Source organism: Trachurus japonicus, chromosome 23, assembly GCF_045865225.1.
Source record: "Trachurus japonicus isolate A0001 chromosome 23, Traja_1.0".
Lineage (NCBI taxonomy): Eukaryota > Metazoa > Chordata > Actinopteri > Carangiformes > Carangidae > Trachurus > Trachurus japonicus.
In genome coordinates this window covers 24,198,858-24,218,129 of record NC_140929.1, presented here as the reverse complement: position 1 = coordinate 24,218,129, position 19,272 = coordinate 24,198,858, and the positions used below count along the sequence as shown (strand labels likewise).

General features: G+C 42.5%; 1 protein-coding gene across 16 annotated transcripts in view; it reads left to right on the top strand.

Moving 5' to 3' along the window:
- The window catches only part of LOC146963083 (pleckstrin homology domain-containing family A member 5-like), a 263,786-nt gene that overhangs the window by 46,052 nt on the left and 198,462 nt on the right, over positions 1-19,272 (top strand). The window lies entirely within an intron of this gene.

Below are 19,272 nucleotides of genomic sequence, written 5' to 3'. Positions count from 1 at the left end.
GTGAAACTTTCAAAGCCTCGGGCCACAGAGAAATGCACGCGGCATGCATTCAGAAACTGAACCTTGAAAAGAGCCGTCGTGACTTCTGTGTCTTTGTGATGTCACAACACAAACAACAGTCAGCCATGCCTCAATCCATGCCGACTTGGACCAAACATATATTTCTATTTAATCAGCCGATAATTGGCTGATGCTTCTTACAATATCAACACTCCTGGCTCCTCCAGGTATGGTCTAATGTGAGCTCAGTGGTAGTCTAAGTACTGACCTCTGTCAGCAGTTTCTACTAGAAGCCATTATCTCATGTTGCTGTCAGGCACTAACAGGCTCCATTAGATACACAGCTGCTGTCTTACATATACAACAAATGCTCATGCTCAGGTGTAAACCAGAGCAGGCAATCTTAGTGATGAATGTTTTCCTCTCCTCCGCCATCCCCTCTTCTCATATTCATGTTGTCACGACAACCACACGCTTACAATTTGATGTGTGATCTTCGTTTGTGCTTTATGTTTAATGGACTGTGTGGTTTAATGGTTGGACAAGGACTGAGTGTGTTATTCAACAGAGATAATAGATCCACCTGCGCCTTGTGTGATGCGTTTCAGATCAAAACATTAACATACAAAACAGGCATGTGCACGGTTACCATGGTATTCGAGTACCCGAGTAGGCAATCTGCTAATCGGTTATGAATTATTACCCGGTTAACCTAGGAGTCAGTCACAGTCATTGTTCTGGTTTTTCGTAGCTTCGGATCAAACAACATGGTTTTTTGCTGTGTAAAAGACATTTCTGATTGAGCCTCGAACTTTCAAACCTTTTACAAGAATCTGTGGTGGTTCCCTTGGGGTAAGCCGTATGAGGGAGACGATAGGTATCATCAAGTCTGTTAGAAAATAGGCTTTCAGCCTACAAACGTTCTGAAACCTTCCCAGTTATTTCCTGAGACGGTGTGAGGCAGAGAGGAGCGTAGTTGCCAAAATGTAGTGTGGATTAATAAATAAGCACCGCTAATGACTGGGAAAAAAAAGAAGAACGTTTTCCCCTCCGAGGCAGCCGCTTAAAAATGCACATATGGGGCATATATGTGCATCTTAAACTCCAATCTCTACTCTCATTAACCACCTGATATTTTGTCTGACGACGCTGTGTGTCAGTAAGTCATTTATGCCCCGGCTTTATGAATCATTCTATTTTTAATAAAGTAATCGGTTACTCGAGTAAGACCATAGAAAATTACTGCAAATGCCCATGCAAAACGTGATTGGTTGTAATGCAATATGTAAACAGAAGACAGTAGTATCAATATCTAAGTGTCAAAGCAGTGGAGAGACAGGAATCACTCCAGTCAGGACTTTCAGATAAAGATGATTAAAGCAGAAGTAAGTGATCCGGTGGTTTTGGCTAACTTCTTGTCAGCTGATGGAGTTAGCAGTCCCCGCCCTCGTCCCTACGTCACCACATGCACGTGCATCGTCCTCAGTCTATGCAACTGTCCGCTTGGCTGCACACACAGAGAGGACTGCCCCTTTATGCCGTTCTCTCTCCTCATTGGATAAAGGTTGTAGGATACAAGGAAAGTTTTCTCCTCGGCTTACAGCAGAGCTGAGTGACTGACAGACCCGTGTTTCAGACCAAACACTCTATGTAAGTGATTGCTGTCAGAAGATATAACTATTTAAGGCTTATATTAACACAAACATTCCGCTTACTTCTGCTTTAAGGTCATGGATGTTGATTAAACTAAACAAAAACAGATTGTCATGTGACCCTTTTACCACATTATTCACCCCTATATGTGAACAGTAACAAAGTCGATTTCTTAAATGAACCTTTGATAATGCTCTGACCTGCCTCAGCCTGAGCCCAGACTTACTTTCTGACTCCCTCTATAAAAGATGTTTGGTTTCTTTTCCTACTGGTGTCACGAACCTATGAGAGGAAGCTTCATTTTTCTATGGCACTGAAGAGTTTAGAAACCCATCAGGCTGACCCAGTTCCAGATTCTTACCAAGTCTAAATGTATTGCTTCAAGGGCTTGTCTTTGTTTTTTGAAATGAACTCAAGATAATTAATGGATTGCATCTCCACTATGACCTTGCAGAACAGTTGTTATGGATTAACAGCCTGGCCACCTCTGTATCTTTATTCTATGACAGATTTTAGAAAGTAGAAACCATCCAGAGGTCAGCTTTTACAAAATGACTGCAGTTAGTTAGAGTCGGTGGTTGGGAGCACAAATATTAAATATAGAGACATATTCTCATGAATTCTTCTGCTGCTTTATGGCAGAAATGTGAGGAAGGAAGCAGATCCTCACAGTCAGAGGAGGGAGAATAATAGAAGGAGAAGAAAAGGAGTTAAAGTAGGGGAGGAAGAGCTCTCCAGCTCAGTGGTAGAAATCTGTCACAGCCTGATAATGTTCTTCTCTGTCAGCTTAATGTCAACGCCCTCTCTTCCTCTATCTTCGTCTCCTCATCTCTCTCAGTGAATCCCCTGTCTCTCCTTTGTAATCTGTCCCTCTGCACGTAGCCCGGTCCTCCTACTCCCTGCTGCTTTGTGCGAGCACCGCATATTCCTCTCAGGCCGGACCCGCGCGTGGGAGTCCAAATATTGTGAAAAGGGACCCCCCTGTTACCGATGACTTTACATAAGAGGGTAAATCTGCGAGTAGGCAGTGGTAGAGTGGAGCACGGAGAAGATGTAAACATTGTTCGCTCGGTATAAATGAACCACCTGCTCTAATGACTTTATGTAAGATGGTAAAGCTGCGAGTGGGCAGCGACACAATGGCAGTGTAGAGGGGAAGAGCACAAAGGTAAGGCAGAGGCAGAGGAGGAGTTGGTGTTAAAGGAGCAAGCCCACACTTTTTGGATGTTAACAGGAAACTGGAATGAGTGAATCTTCCTGAGAAGCACATTTAAAGAGTGATTAAGAAAGAAGTAAGGAAATTAATAACTTTTGCACATTAATTGAACTGAGCCACACAAGACAGAAAAGACTGGTATCCAGCCTCCTCAGTCATTTGGGGACCACCGCACTGACACAGAGGACTCCAGCAAATAAAACAGAAGTAGAGCCTGGCTCAACCCTCGCAGCACGTCTGACGTCAGCCAGAACTCATGGGGATCACATATCATTCTGTTCACTCTGACTATGCAACAATATTGACTATTTAACTGCTGTTATTGTTTTGTTTATAATGTGTTACTGCTTAAAGGACAATTCCAGGCGAATTCAATTCGGGGGTGTATTTTCCTATCATTTTAGGTCTAAAAGAATGAATCTGAAGTTTTTCAGTTTAATCGCTCCTGTTTTGCGGTAGTTTTGTCTGTTCCCGCATCGCCACGGCAGCAATGAATGGGAGTGGATGTAAGTTCCGCTGTTTAGGCTGTTTCCAGCCCTCAAAGCCGCAATTTTTTTCCACAGACAGCATCAGATGGCTACTCAAACATGCACCGAGAAGTTTATTTACTTCAAGCAAGCCGACATGTTTGTAAAACTAGATCTAATTCAAAGTCTCCCGCGAGACCCAGTTGCTGTGCTCGGTTCAGGAGTAGTGGGAAAAGCTACCGTTCGTGTCATAAACACAGGAATATCAACTCTTTACTTGCTTCAAGTAAAAAAAACTTCTCGGCGCATCTTTGAGTAGCCATCTGACGCTGTCTGTGGAAAAAAATGTACACTTCAAGCAAGTAAAGAGTTGATATTCCTGTGTTTATGACACAAGCGGTAGCTCCTACTGCGCCTGAATGCACCAACGCTGCAACTTCGGGCTCGCGCGAGAATCCGGGAGACTTTGAATTAGATCGACTTTTACAAACATGTGGGCTTGCTTGAAGTAAATAAACTTCTGGGTGCATGTTTGAGTAGCCATCTGATGCTGTCTGTGGAAAAAAATTGCGGCTTTGAGGGCTGGAAACAGCCTAAACAGCGGAACTTACATCCACTCCCATTCATTGCTGCCGTGGCGATGCGGGAACAGACGCAACTACCGCAAAACAGGAGCGATTAAACTGAAAATCTTCAGATTCATTCTTTTAGACCTAAATTGATATGAAAATACACCCCCGAGTTGAATTCGCCTGGAATTGTCCTTTAAGCCTACCACACACATAAAGATAATCTGGCTGATTTTGTCCCGATTTTCCCCCTTCCGACCACGGACAGAAATCGCCCGATTATCTTAGGCTCTTAAGATTATCTTATGAGATTCTCCTGTAGTGTGTGGTGTGTTACGAGTGAAGTTCCCCTGACAATCGGCTCGTAAAAACGGTCAGCGCCGACGATCGATTGTCAGCCCCGACAATCGTGACTGTTTGGATCAAAAGTCGGCTTGTGTGTGCGGGAAGCCGACAATCCTGAGTCTCCGTCTCCGCGGAATGTGACATGAAATTGAATGTAACCAATAAAGAAGCGAGCTGACTGCAGAATGTAGCATAACAAACCAGTGTGGCTAACGGCTCCATGGCTACCACCGTCAGATCACGTTTGATCACGCGAGATTTCTGGCATGGGGGACGAGATTCTAGTGTGTTATCAGACAAATCTTAATGTGTGTGGTGTGCTGTATTTGGAAGATCGGAGCACACCACACACAACACGATCAAAACTGTTAAATCAAAGATTTTTTTATCTTTATGTGTGGGGTCTCTCACAGATAAAAAATCGGTTGAGATTTAGAAAATCTTTATGTGTGTACCAGGCTTTATGAGCTGCTGGACACCAGAGTTTCCCATATTGTGTAAAGCCTGCCACACACATAAAGATAATCGGGCTGATTTTGCCCCGATTTTCCCCCTTCCGACCACGGACAGACACCGCCCGATTATCTTAAGGTCTTAAGATTATCTTATAAGATTCTCTTGTAGTGTGTGGTGTGTTAAGAGTCAAAATTCCCCCGACAATCGGCTCGGAAAACGTTCGGCGCCAATAATCGTAAGTATTAAACATGTTCAATATTTACGATTATCGGGGCCGACTTCGGTGGCCGTTTCAATCAAAAGTCATCTTGTGTGTGGGAAGCCGCTGTTGTGCGGAGAAGCGCCTGCTCACCGAGCTCTGCATGCTGCTCGCGGCAAGCCACTTCTCGACACAACACCGGCAACCTCACAGAGAGCCACGGTGCAGCCCTGGCATTACATGAGGTTCACACAGACATTCACGCATACACAGGAGATTTCCTGATAGCCGATAGCAAAGACGGTAGCGCTCGTAGCCGGCAACAGCCAGCAATACAGCAGCCATGTTTAAACGATCATGTGACCGCCGCTCACAGCCCGTCATGTGACAGCGCACGGCTCCCTATTGGACAGCCGCTTGACTGCTCGGTGTCCGGAGCCACAGACACACACAGATGGTATCGTTGTAAAGGCTGAAGTGTCCCGCTTTCATTAAAAAAAAATTACGTCGCTCTCATTGTCCATCCCGGAAATAGACCCGAAAGAGTAGCTACAACGACACCCCTGGTATCGCTGCTGATGCCGGATTGTTTTCTGACCAGAGGGTCAAGATTCTGAAAAATCTTAATGTGTGTGGTGTGTTGTGTTTGGAATATCGCAGGACACCACACACAATACGATCAAAACTGTTCAATCACAGATTTTTTATCTTCATGTGTGGGCTCTCTCACAGATAATAAATCGGTTGAGATTTATAAAATCTTTATGTGTGTGGCAGGCTTAAGTAAACTATATAGGCCTCCTAGGTTCTGTTTTATTATTCCAGCATTATGTGAAGTATCTCATCCTCTCCGAAAACTCAGCCCTTTGCATTTTGTTTGATGCAGCACAACTTTCAGTCTGACACCTGAATGAGAAAGGCGAGAACAGAAGTGAAGGCTTGTTGTTGTTGTTGTTGTTGTTCCAGTTAGACATGCAGCGGCTGGCGGCTGGGTCTCTGGCTGTGAGGTGTGTGTGTACATTACTGAATTCATACCTCGGTATTAAGATGCAACACACTCTGGCCAGAAGTTGTAGCTACCGCTGTGTCATTTGAGGCTTGTCAGCTAACTGTGAAGCAGAAAGCTGCTGCCTTTCTGGGCTACAAGGACAAAGTGTTGGATGTCAGCACGGCGGTCCGTGACAGTGAAGTATCCACACAGTTGACGCCTGACACGCAAAACACAACAAGTCCTCCAACCTCAACAACCTCTACTGTCTTTTTCTCCTTTGTCTCCCGACTTTCATCACCATGGTCACAATAATAAACACTCATGGCTTGGGTCAGGTTTAGGAATAGATTGCGGTGATTAATCACTGCTGTCACGGTTACAACAACAACAAATGGTTTACTTTGTCCAATGCAAATGAAACACCACTCTTTTGTGTCATAGGCCTACTCTTGCTTTTTTGTTAACCGAATCATCCACCACAACCTCCTCCTCTCCACATTAAAGGACAATTCCGGTCCTTTTCCAAGTAACGCTATACAGCTCTAGGTCCCCGAGTGCTAACATAGGAAAAAGACCCGAGAAAAATCTGTGCAGCCAGGACCTATAGCTCTCGTCCTGCTAGCTGCGCTACACTGCAGTTAAACAGTGAAGTAATGGGGGCAGAACTTTAAACCTGTGACTTTGGCCTCTATTATACTCAAAGTATCACTACACATGCCTTACAACATCCACCAGTTCCTTACCACACAACACTGACTGTGCATAAACTCCGTTATATGAGAGAGCAGTGCTACATGTGTGTTTTTGTCATATAGCTCTGTTCATGCTGGCTTCCTTGTAGCACTGCTCTCTCATATTAACGGAGTTTATACACAGTCAGTGTTGTGTGGTAAAGAACTGGTGGATGTTGCAAAGCATCTGTAGTGATATTTTGAGCATAATAGAGGCCAAAGTCACGGTTTTAAAGTTCTGCCCCCATTACTTCACTGTTTAACTGCAGTGTAGCAGCTAGCAGGAGGAGAGCTGGGTCCTGGCTGCACATATTTTTCCTAGGGCAGCACTCGGTGACCTAGAGCTGTAGAGCGTTACTTAGAAAATCACAGTAATTCTCCTTTAACTACCACAACCTGCTGCACACATCCCTGCTTTTCTCCCAACAACACTCTTTTCTACACAACTATGATCTTATAATAAGGTTGTTTGAAGAATACTTGTAAGTGTTGGCTACTATGACTATGCTGCACACTGCTCAGCTTAATATCTATGGATCTAACATCTTGCACAGTTTAGATCTCTTTAATTACTTTGAATGAGGACGGAGATGGATTGCTTTGAACAATGCTCCGCTATCTTTGAGATCACATCCATTCAATACTCGGCTGTGCATTAAATTGTTAGCAATCCAGTGTGCGTTCAGCAGTTCATCTTCAACGGCACATTGTAGTTTCACCCCCTTTGAGACTCGCTCAGCTCTGTGAGAGAGGACACAGGGAGAAGAGTAAAGGAGGGGATGAGGATTTTGAAGTTTCGAGTGAAGAGGAGCGGGCAGTAGACGGGTAGAGGATGAAGAGAAGACTCTCAGGAGAGGAGGGGAGGAGAGAAGAGAGTCACTTGAATAGGATATACTGTAGAAACATAGTCGATCCGGAGGAGGAGGGGAGGACGGGAAACAGAGAGAAACAGTACAAAGAGGAGAGGAGTCACTTTGAAGAAGAGTTGAAGAGACGACAGCAGAGAGCTCTCGGGAAAACAAAGGAGAGGAGAAGGTTTTGGGGGAGAGACAGAGGTTTTTTAGAGGAGGAGAGGAAGAGATAAGAACGGAGTGTGTTTTGTCGTATGCTGCAGCTTTAGTTTGAGTTGCTCACCTGGCTGCGCTCCCCCTCTGAAGCATGTGCTCTGCTCATGACGACTCGCTCCGCCTCAATCCACTCAGCTGTTGTGTGTGTGTATTGGCGCCAAATGCTGCCAACGGAGTGTAGAAGAGTTGATACGTGCAGGAGTTTCTGCTTTATTGTGTGTGTTTGTGTGTGTGTGTGTAGTCTTGGTTGACTGTTTACAGTGTACGAGGACAGTCTTGGCTCGCTTGGTCCTCGTCTCTGCCAAACATCTTCTCTGAAGGTCTCAGCGAGCCAGGAGCTGACGCACAGCTCCCAGATTTACGGCGAAAACACTGAAGATTTCCTTCACTTTACTCGTCATGAAGCAGGCGGCCGCCCATTAGCTTCCATTCATTCAAGTGTCTGTAGGCGGGAAATCAGAACGAGCAAAAGCCCAGCAGCTCTGAAAATGAAGAGAGATAAGAAAGAGTGAAACATAATTCAGGCCTTTTTTTTAACAAACATGTGCCTCCAATGTGTAGAACCAGCTACAGAACATTGTAACAATATCTCAGCCAGAACAGGAAGGGACACTGAATACAAACCAATAACATTTTTAAAGGGATAGCTCAACATTTTGAGAAGTAGGCCTACAGTACTTGCATACACTGTCATATGAACCTCCCAGCCAGTTAACTTAGCTAAGCGCAAAGGCTGGAAACCAAATAGTGAATCACTAACCTGACACTTTCCAAAGATACATTAGGAAACTACTACTAGGCTGTCAATCATTTTTATCTAAACTAGAAGTGGTAACACTTTACTTATTCATAAGATTGACATAAAACTGTCATAACCATGACATAACAGCTGTCATAAACATCAATGAATACTTATGACAGCTGTCGTTAAGTGTCATTCAGTAAGTTATGTCACTTTTGATGCAAAGTTGACATTATTTGAGATGTCCTTGTTATGAGAACTTGACATAATTTTTAAAGTTTGGCAATTAGGTCTGCTATGACAGTTTAAATTGTCTTTATGTCACGTTGTCAGAACAAAAACATCTCAAACAATGTCAACTTTGCATTAAAAGTGACATAACTTACCGAATGACACTTAACGACAGCTGTCATAAGTATTCATTGATGTTTATGACAGCTGTTATGTCATGGTTAGTGTTATGTCAATCTTATGAATACCTATTCAAGTAAAGTGCTACCGAATATGTTCCCAAAATGTCAAACAATTCTTTAAAATAACAAATAATTACCACCACTTAACACTACGGATCCCCAAAAGGGACATGTGACAGATGGGAGGGTGAAGAGCCCCCCCCCCAAAAAAAAAAAAAAAAAATCACACAGCATTGGATAATGTTGTATGGACTGGACTGGAGTTACAACAATAAACTAACAAATTCTCTCTTTGTCCTTTTCTTTCCATGTCCATCTCCTGTGCACCTGCATCCCGACCACTCACCAGGTAAGACATTTTTGTTTTAATGCACCTGCCTGTTTCCTGTTTGTTTTGCTGTAGCAGAGAGTTGCTTTTTTAATGGGCTTTGGCCCAGGTACTCAGACCTCAGGTGCATTCTGGGGCAGGAGGTTTGGTTTGGATTTGCTTGTAGAAGAGATGCTGCTTTTATTTTTTTTATTTTTTTGAAGTGCAGCAGCATGATAACGCTGCTGGGAGTGTGTGTGTGTGTGTGCATTTGAGGGTTGCAACCGCAGCCTGCTACTACAGTGACATCAGTCAAATACTAGTGCAGAGATGAGCAGACAAGATGGAAGCTTGTGCCAAACACTGAGTGAATTAGGGATGCACATGATTAACCGTTTAACCGTTAACCGATAACAAGAACTTTGACAGATTAATACTATCGGTTATTTATTTATTTTATTAGATCCTTATGTCGTCAACTCATGGGGGCGGTGTCGACACGTGCAGAGTTCACAGCCTTCAGTCATATTTCGCAGCAAAAAGTTACACAGGAGGAGTGACAGTATGTGCAGCAGCCCCCATGAAGGAAGATCAGACAATAAATGTAACCTACACGGACATAGATGTGAATCACCTGTAACAATGGCGCTGGAAAAAAAAAAAAAGAGGACGTCGCTGCTCTCCAGCCTGTTCACCTGAAGCTCTCCTGCAGCTCCACAGAGGAGCTGTCAGAGGAGCTCTGCTGCTCCTTCAGCCTGGTGTTTGGCTGCACTTTGTATAAAAACAGTTCTACATTGGACGATCTAACCTCCAGAGCGCGATCAGCTGAGACAGAGCGCACTGATCAGCTGTCGCGGCGCACGTGTGTATTTAGCAGCAAAAAAAAAAATAAAATTTGAAACCAAAAAAAAAAAAAAATTTTTTTTTTTTTTTTTTTTTTTTTTTTTTTAGGCCGTGCGCCGCAAGATTCTTAATCTTATCGGTTAACGGTTAATAATCGGTTAACGAGCGTCGGTTATCGGTCAGAAAAAAAATTCAAAATGTGCATCCCTAGAGTGAATAGATTTGTTATTGTTATTAAAGAGAGTTGCATGATTGATTTTCATTGCTAGCACCATAACATGCTAATATTAGTATTAGCTGTTGAAGTACTGAAGGTTCAGGGTGAGAAATCAGCTCTTTGACTTTGGCTTTAAGCTACAGACACCCGAACCATTATGTGTTCATACATATTACATTAATTTTTCCTGTTGTCGTCATGGAGATGTTTCTGCCAGGTTGTTTGACTTGCACTGAGATCAGTATCTGAGATGATAGATGCAGATCAGAATGGGACACACCCTCTCCCTGTCCTCTGATTGGTCGACGTGACTGGTGGTTCCCTGTGGAGAACAGGACACACAAGGACACACAGAGACAAAGACAAGGACAAGCTTAATGTGTTTTCAATATTGACGGTACTTCATTGGGAAAGACACTTTACTCCAGGCTGGAGCTGCCTTGTGCAGCAGCGTGTGTGTATGTGTGTGTGTGACTGTAGGATGCCCAAATATGGTTTGTCCAGCTTTTGTTCAGGAGTGAAATATTGCCTCCCCTGATTCCATCAGTGGCACAGCGAGGCAATTCATTTCCCCTTTTGTCTCCTCTCTCTCTCTTTCCCTCTCTTTCTATCTTTCCTTCTCTCTCTTTCTCTATCCCTCTCACTCTGTGTGTGTGTGTGGTGTGTGTGTGTGTCAGTGCAGTTGCATACAGTATCATACACATGAATTGTGACCTTGTTTACCTGCTTCTGCTTAATCGTCCATTGGTGCTTCTGGCTGTTTCTCATGGTCAAGTCATGTGTGTGTGTGGGTGTGTGTGTGTGTGTGTGTGGGCGGATAATTGATGTTGACCTGAGGTGTTTTTTTCACTGTCCAATGTTTGACTGGTGTTTTCAGTTTGAACAAGAAAAAGACAGCGGTTTGTCTGTTTTTAATTGATTATCTTTGTTCATATTACCGTCAGCCTGGATGAAGATCTGCTCATATATAACGAATTGATGCAGAAAAAAAGATCATCCTTCGGTTTCTTGTCCCTCAGAATATTTCTGAGCAGGTATTGTTGATTCCAAGATTTGCAACAGGAAACTGATCCCACTCACAGTGTCATCATATTCAGCCATGTTTTGATTATTGAGATACGTCTTGTGTTTTATTTTGATTCTTAGCTTTATTATCTGTGCTCGTCAGTAGGCACTTCTCTCTTTTTGGTCTTCATTGGTATTCATGAGGACCAAAGAGGTGATTTTCAGGCTGCGGTAACTTTATTTCCCGTTGCTATGGAGACCCATTAGAAAGTTGACCTTTCCAGGTGGTTTCTTTCAGTTTTCAGTTCTTTTTAGACACCTTGAAATACAAAACAAGAGTTTACTGTAGATGCAGCTTTCTTTTTTGTGGAGTCACATATGCACAACTCGTGTTCAAATTATCCATTGACAATGAATTATTCATTAAAGCTCAAAGACGTGGAGATGATTCAAGTTAATTACAACTTGAATCTTTTTCTCCTTTGGTTCTTTTGATTCTAATAAGATGGTACTTGACAAGACAGTGACTCAGATCTGGCAACACGGTGCCATCGCTACAACGGAGTCAGACCAAGCAGGAAACGCAGGGAGACAGACGATCAGACAACAGTTTATCTGGGGGATCTAAGCCGGTTTATTTGTAAAATCACATCAGCGGCAAGGACAGGCCACTTACTACAGCTAACACGAGCACCATGTCAGGCTGAATAAATGAAGCGAAAATGAAATGACCATTTAGTCTCATTAGAAGGCCGTGAAATGATGGCCTAAATTCTCAAAATAACCCTGAGTTCTCTCTAATTGTGCAGCCGAATCACACTCATCTTTGCAGCAGTTTTATCTGCTGACATCCAGCGCTCCTGATAGCGTTGTTCAGCCTGGGATGTGAAATCGTGACGGGCAGAGCGAGGCCCCCCCCGAAATACCATCCATGTCCAGCTGCTAAAGAGCAAATGTGAACATGCTGAAATGTTAACACGCTTCTCATAAATGATGCATTATCTCCCCTCCTCTGACTTCTCACGGAGAGGTTCAGCGTTGCCGTCCTGCATCTGTAGCCCAGCCGTCCGGAGAGAGGAGGAAACACAGACCGTCGGAGAGCAGAGATGATGAAGCCGCTAATTAGCTAATGTCTTTGTTTCACTCACTCTCCTCCTGCCTCTCGGAGGGAGAAGCGGAGAACAACTATATTTAGCAAGACAACAGGAGTCACCTGACGAATGTTAGCCGCAGGGAAGCGATTAGCATGCACACACGTGTACACATGGCCAGCAAAATGAATCGACTGCAGTGGCAGTAGAGAGACATCTGGTCAAATGAATTAATTAGTGTAATTATACAGTGATAAATGATACTGACTTCCCTCTTACTTCTTGTTTGGGTAACTGTTGTTCACCTATCGCAGACAAATAGATGACACATTACGTATACCTGTGAGGAATGAGGTTGCTGATAGATTTTTTTTTAGTTGTGAAATCATTTGTAATTGTTAACCAGCAGTTATTTTTGGGTATTGGTGCATCTCAATAAATTAGAATATCATGGAAAAGTCAATTTCCAGTAGTTCAAGTCAAATAGTCCCAACGAAGTATTGAGTTCATATAGATGGACATACTTTTGAGAAGGCCAACATTTCCATATTAAAAATGCTTTTTTTAAAAAACAAAAATTGGTCAAATTGTAGGTCTTCATTAAAGGGATACTTCACCCAAAATCAATAATTCACCAATTTTCTACTCACTGTCATGCCAAGGAAGGGTTTGGAGAACTTTCAGAGTTTTCAATACGCTTTTGGAGTTTCAGGCGGGGTCTGGCTTCAGGACACTTGGGTCAGTACAGACGAGCAGTATGGAGGTATTTGGATGTTTCATAGTGTGTGTTTTGGATGATTCAAAAGTGAGCACTATCCGACGCCATTATATGAAAATTCTTTGCCAGCCGGAACCCCCCCCCCCCCCCCTCCGGAGCTCCAAAAGCGTTTTGATAACTTTGAAAGTTTTCCAAATCCTTCCTGGGCATGGTGGTGAGTAGAAAATGTGGTGAATTATCAATTTTGGGTGAAGTAATGTAAGCCATAATCATTACAATTAAAATAAATTAAATAAATAAGGACAGGAAATGTTTCATTTTGTGTGTAATGGCTCTATATAATGTATTAGTTTAACTTTCCAACTTTCTAGTTTAAGTCTAACTTTGAACTGAATTACTGATTTATATGAGATTTTTCATGATATTCTAATTTTTGAGATGCATCTGTATGTGGACAGGACATGGAGAAGAACAGGAAAGTTAGAGAGGGAGGGGATGACATGCAGACGGGCTGCGTCACTTACTTGTCTCTTACAGGTGACAACAAAACATCCTCGAACCAGACTTGGTGCCATGTAGCTGTTGTGCAGTGGAGCCGTAATCTGGCCGACCAGTTTTTCTACCAGCACTCCCTCCACTGTCTGGCTGTCATTTGACTCAGATGCCTGTGCACACAAACACACAAAGGTGTTTGTATTGCTGAAGCAGATGACTGCACGTGAGGGCCTCTACTCATTCCGCATACCAAATCAATGCCAACTTCCCAGAACAGGGAAAAGAATGACGGAAAGAGGGAAATGAGGTTTCGGTGTCACGACCCCTCTCTCCTTTGGTTCAGAGCAGGATTTATTGGGACATAAAAGGGAGCCATTATCATGTTAGCAAGCCAGCCTGCATGAAAATGACTGTGCTGTTATCTTGTTAGGAAATGGATTGCTTGTAATAATAGTCTAGACGTTGTGGGTTTAAGGTCAGACCACAATGTGGAAAAATGTGAATTGTATAATAGTTTAAATTCACAAAGTATGTGGCCTGTTGTGGCCTGTTCAACTATGATGCCTTCACTTACGCTATAGGTGGTGGTTTTTTAAAAGGCTCACATCTGTCATCATATACAGGTTCATGCACCGAGTCAGTCTAGAAAATATACATCCAAGTTTTATGCTAATAAAGAACATTATTAAAGTAGATACTGCAGCTGAGGTCTGCTCCATTATTTCAGGTGCCAGGTGTTGTGACCTTTTTTCATACTCAGAGTGAAACCAGCTACAAGTATGTAAAAAAAAAATGAAATGACTAACGACGGCAGGAAGAAATACTTTGAATGGCCTCGGTCACTTCTGCGAGACCTTCAGGTGACTAAACCCGAGCCTCCTCCTCAGATGAGATGTTGTGCAGATGATTCACCGTTGCAGCATTGTAACTGAAGAATACACCTGTTGTCTTGCCCAAGCCCTTGCTGTGGAACAACCTTGGAGAGGTTGAAATGTGCAGTGACAAAGAGCTGGATCACAAAACAACATCAGTGGAAGGCTGAAACCAGAAGATAGGATATGATTGATATAAAAGGCATATAGATGGATGCTCACACTCTGTGGTTGGCATATAACCTCATTCAACTGTACTGTCTGCTACAGTTTACAACTCAAACCAGGTAGACAAACCATGACATCCCATAAGTGAGTTTCCTCATTTCATCAGGTTCTTCTCTAATGCTGCAGATTTTTACTTTTTTCACTTGTTGCATTCTCTCAAATATCAATAACATAATCACATACGTTTACTTTTTACTTAAGATTTTCAACTTAAAGTGTAGCACAGTATAAGTACACAATGAATGACTTAAATATAGCAAGGAGAGTAAATGTTAATGTTTACTTCCTGGTTACTATTTACACAGACAATCACCTCCAGAATTAAAGTAAATGTATGTGTGACTGCTGGTGCAGATTCATAAACTTAACATAGTAACTTGTTATTTGTTGTATTTTATTGACACTGAATATTCATGGTATATATACAGTATGTGTGTGTGCTTCTGACATGAGCAGCTGTGTTGTCTATATATACCACAGCCACAGAGGAGTGGGATGAAATAGGCTTCTCATCCAAAGACAGTCTTACATTTACATCTCATTCTTAATAAAAAGCCACAGCATCACTGATGCTGCTGCTGATGTGGGTTTGAGTGACTCATACTACAGATGGGACAGCCTACAGCACAGAAATATGATTAATACAGGTAAAAATCAATCTGCTGAGGATCTTTTTATTTACAGGAATGTTAAACTGTGGATGACAGTTTAGTGCTGTGCTGCAGTGTGACTAATACAACTGATGTATCGTGGACTGTAAGCTCTTGCTGTAGCTGTTGTCATACGTTTTTTATGACATTGTCAGTGTGTGCATTAGTTTTGATATATAGAGATGTGTTTGTATAAATCCAGGGTGTACTGTAGCTATATGTTCATCTTGTGTATGGTCACATCTAATTATGAGAGAGAGAGAGAGATGGAGAGGGGGAGGGGGGAGGGAGAGAGTCAGTTTTTATGTAACACACGTATTTAAATTTTATTAAGCCTTGAAGTTCTGCATTACTGAGGGTGTGGCTGCTTTGAGTGACAGGTGTGTGGCGTCACAGTCTGCTAGCTTTCTGCTCAGGGTCACCTCAGCTAATTCAACTCACTGTTGGTGCTTTTTGGAGGATTTTTCATCCAGATATCTGACAAAGAAAACGTGTCATTATGCAGTTTATTGGTAAAACCTGAAGTGATTGCTCCTGTCTTTCGATGTTAGTGAAATCCTAACATTTATATTAGCACATCTGCTCACCATAACTGGCTTGTTAGCTTAGCCTGTTACCTTGCTAATTAGTTAGCAAATGACTATGCTAATGATGCTAAGGATTAGCCATGTAGGCTTGTCATAGTTATTTCATCAGCACCGAAGTCTTGCCTCCATACACTCCCACTTCTTTCCGCATTTTTTGGGTTATCCAGAAAGTAGGCGGAGCCAGATGTTGTGTGGGAAAAGCCCACTCTGAGCTGAAAAAAGGCTCTTCAGAAACATATGGGTAATGTCAGAGAGGCAACATCCACCTTCATTTACAGTACAGGCTGCATGCATTATGATGGTATGGTGTGTAGGAGTATGTGTGCTATTTTTACTGCGATTTGAAGCTGCTTTCTTGGCAGATTGGGTTTGAACTAAAATAAATCCAAACAAACACATGGAGCGTTTTTCCCGGTCCTTATTTTTGTCAGGCCCAGGCAGATGTTACCTTCTGTGGATAAAAAGTAAAAACATTTGATTTCTGCTGCACTAAAAAGTAGTTTCTGCTCGGAGCCTTTGAAGACCAAAACACAGAGCTGAAACGCCCAGATCAAACTGTAACGTGTAATGCCACCATCAGACATCTGTTTGGCTCACAGTCCCCAGACAGGAGAAATAAAGCCTGCAGATTCAAGAACAAGGCTACTGCTCTCCAATTATCCCCAGAACTCAGTGGCTGTTTGCTTGGTGTTGACATCTGTATTTCACTGACTGATGTGTGGCTTCAGCAGGATTTGAAGTTTGAATTAATTAACTCGCAGGCTTTCCAGTTCTCCCTCTCTTTCTCTCGTAGCCTCGCTTTTTCCTCCCGCCCTTTTCCATTTCACTCACATCGCTGCTCCCTGTGTGTATATGCAGTCCATTAAAGCTGACACGTCTCCATGGACTCGCAGCCTTACATGGAGAGAAAGAGAGACGGTCGCACAGGCAGGTACACAGAAGCAAGACACTTGACCTGTGGCAGCTGGAGCAGGCAGCTCCCAGTCAGGAAAAATGTCCTCACTACATGGAACTGGGATTAATGCTCCATCAGCTGAACCTGCATGGATCAATAAAGATCAAAACTCCGGAGCATCACAAGAGAGAAACTTGAATGAAGGGTAGAGTTTTTAGTATTGCTGGTATCATCTAAATGCAAAGTCACAGCTGCTTAAGCTTTTTATATCAAGGCCCGAATCGAGCCGTGAGCTTTTTAACATTTGCTGGTGTGTGTGCGAGTGGTTTAAAAAAAAAAAAAAAAATCCTCTGCTGCAAAGGACGTGATGTGTCTTCTGTCCCTGGCACACAACAGAAGTGTGTTTTCCCCAAATAGCAGCAGCAGCAGCAGCAGCAGCAGCAGCGCCTCAGGGTGGCATTGTGATTCAGTCAGTCGGTCTGTCCTTTGCTACAACGCTGTTAGATTTTTGCTGCAAACTCCGTCCAGACTGCCACAAAATTTACTGTGGATACTCTGCATTTTAAAGGGATAGTTCAACATTTTGGCAAATTGGCCCCCTATAGGAGTAGGTGTGTTACCTTCAATTGTCGGTGCAAGCTATTTTTAGAACGGTGGACCAAAGCCGCGAGCTTCGGTAAATTCGGGGGCAGTTTTCCGGCAAGCAGTCCCTCTGTTTACCTCAAAAACAACTATGTCTGGTAACGTTCTGTTATTATCTCAAAGCGTGGTGAATGTGCAGGTCATAACTTGTCCACCAGAGCGTTTTGCAGTTGTTGGATTGTGTATTTGATGAGTTTGATGAGAGAAACCAAGAAATCCCATGAGCCTCCATAGCGTAACTCTGAGCAGCTCGCGGCTCTGCTCCGCCGTTCAAAAATAGCTTGCACCAACAAATAAAGGTAACGAACCTACTCCTAAAACCATAGGGATTATGGCAATGGGCCAATTTGCCGAAATGTTAACCTATCCCTTTAAGCTTCTCTGACATTTCGCATCATATGGACATTTCCTGTAATGTCACGATCAGGCCAAAAATGACTGCTCTACACATAAAGATCTGTAGGAGCCCTTGCCATCTTGATTGGTTGTTTGATTGATCAGTGTAGTTAAAGGCTGTGATGTGGCCATATTCAGCTTTTGTCGCAAATTATGCATGCTATATTAGCACGGTATCATTGAAACGAATGGGAAGACTTTTCTTTTTTTTTTATCCAGTGCGGGGAAAAAAACAGCTGTTGCCTGACCGTATCTGAATACTTGTACCACATTGTGGAGCAGTTGTAGAGCCTGAGGGGCAGACTAGTGGATAATTGTTTAAATATGGGATGACAGTTTATATTCAGGCTCTATTGGAAGAAAGTCATGGTATTGGCTGAAGTTAGACACATGAGAAGAGACGAGGGGTGAGCATCGTGGCCAGAAGACCATGTGGCAGTCTTTTAGGGCAGTGTTTTTCAACCTTGGGGTCGGGACCCCAAGTGGGGTCGCCTGGAATTAAAATGGGGTCACCTAGCTGAAATGTCTAGTAGTTGAACAAAACAAAAAAAAAGATTAAAATATGAAACGGAGGTCCGCAGGTATAGTCACAGTCACGAGGTACCAGTAAGAAAGACGTGCTAATCACTTGCCAAGTGGTCATTGACCTCTTGCACTGCAAAAACTCAAAATCTTACCAGGAATATTTGTCTTATTTCTAGTCAAAATGTCATTTCTAGTTAAAACAAATATCATTATACTTAAAATAAGATTAATCACATTAAAAAGTAGCTTGTTTTTAGACACTTTTTACTTCTTTCAAGAATATTTTCACTTGAAATAAGTAGAAAAATCTGACAGTGGATCAAGTTTTTCTTTCTTATTACAAGCACAAAAAACTTGCTTTCACTGGCAGATTTTTCTACTTATTTCAAGTGAAAATTGGTTTGAAACAAATGAAAATTATCTCAAAACAAGTTAATTTTTAGGTGATGAGTCTTATTTTAAGAGAAAATAGATTAGTTTTGACTAGAAATGAGACAGTTTGACAAGAAATAAGACAAATATTCTTGGAAAGATTTTGAGTTTTTGCAGTGTGGCGAAAGATTAGCAAACCCACTCAGACTCGGCCACATATATTTTTTAACAAATTATTATTCTTTGTAAAATTATGATTAAAAACACCACACACAATCTTAAACAACTGTATTCTATACTTTTACTTTCTCAAATACAAATCGAGTTCAAATAAAATGCAGTACAGTCGCCAGAAATTTGTGATGAAATAAAAATGGGGTCACGAGCCAAAAAAGGTTGGGAACCACTGTTTTAGGGTAGAGGAATTGTGAGTCTCCACACAGATTTATCTGAGCTGACACTGCAGGTATCCATGAGGACCTCACACAACCCCACTTAAAACAAGGTGTTCCTAATGGATATCTCCCCTTTAAAGTGAAGTCCTTGTCTTTCATGAGCTCTCACTGTCAACAGTTTCCGT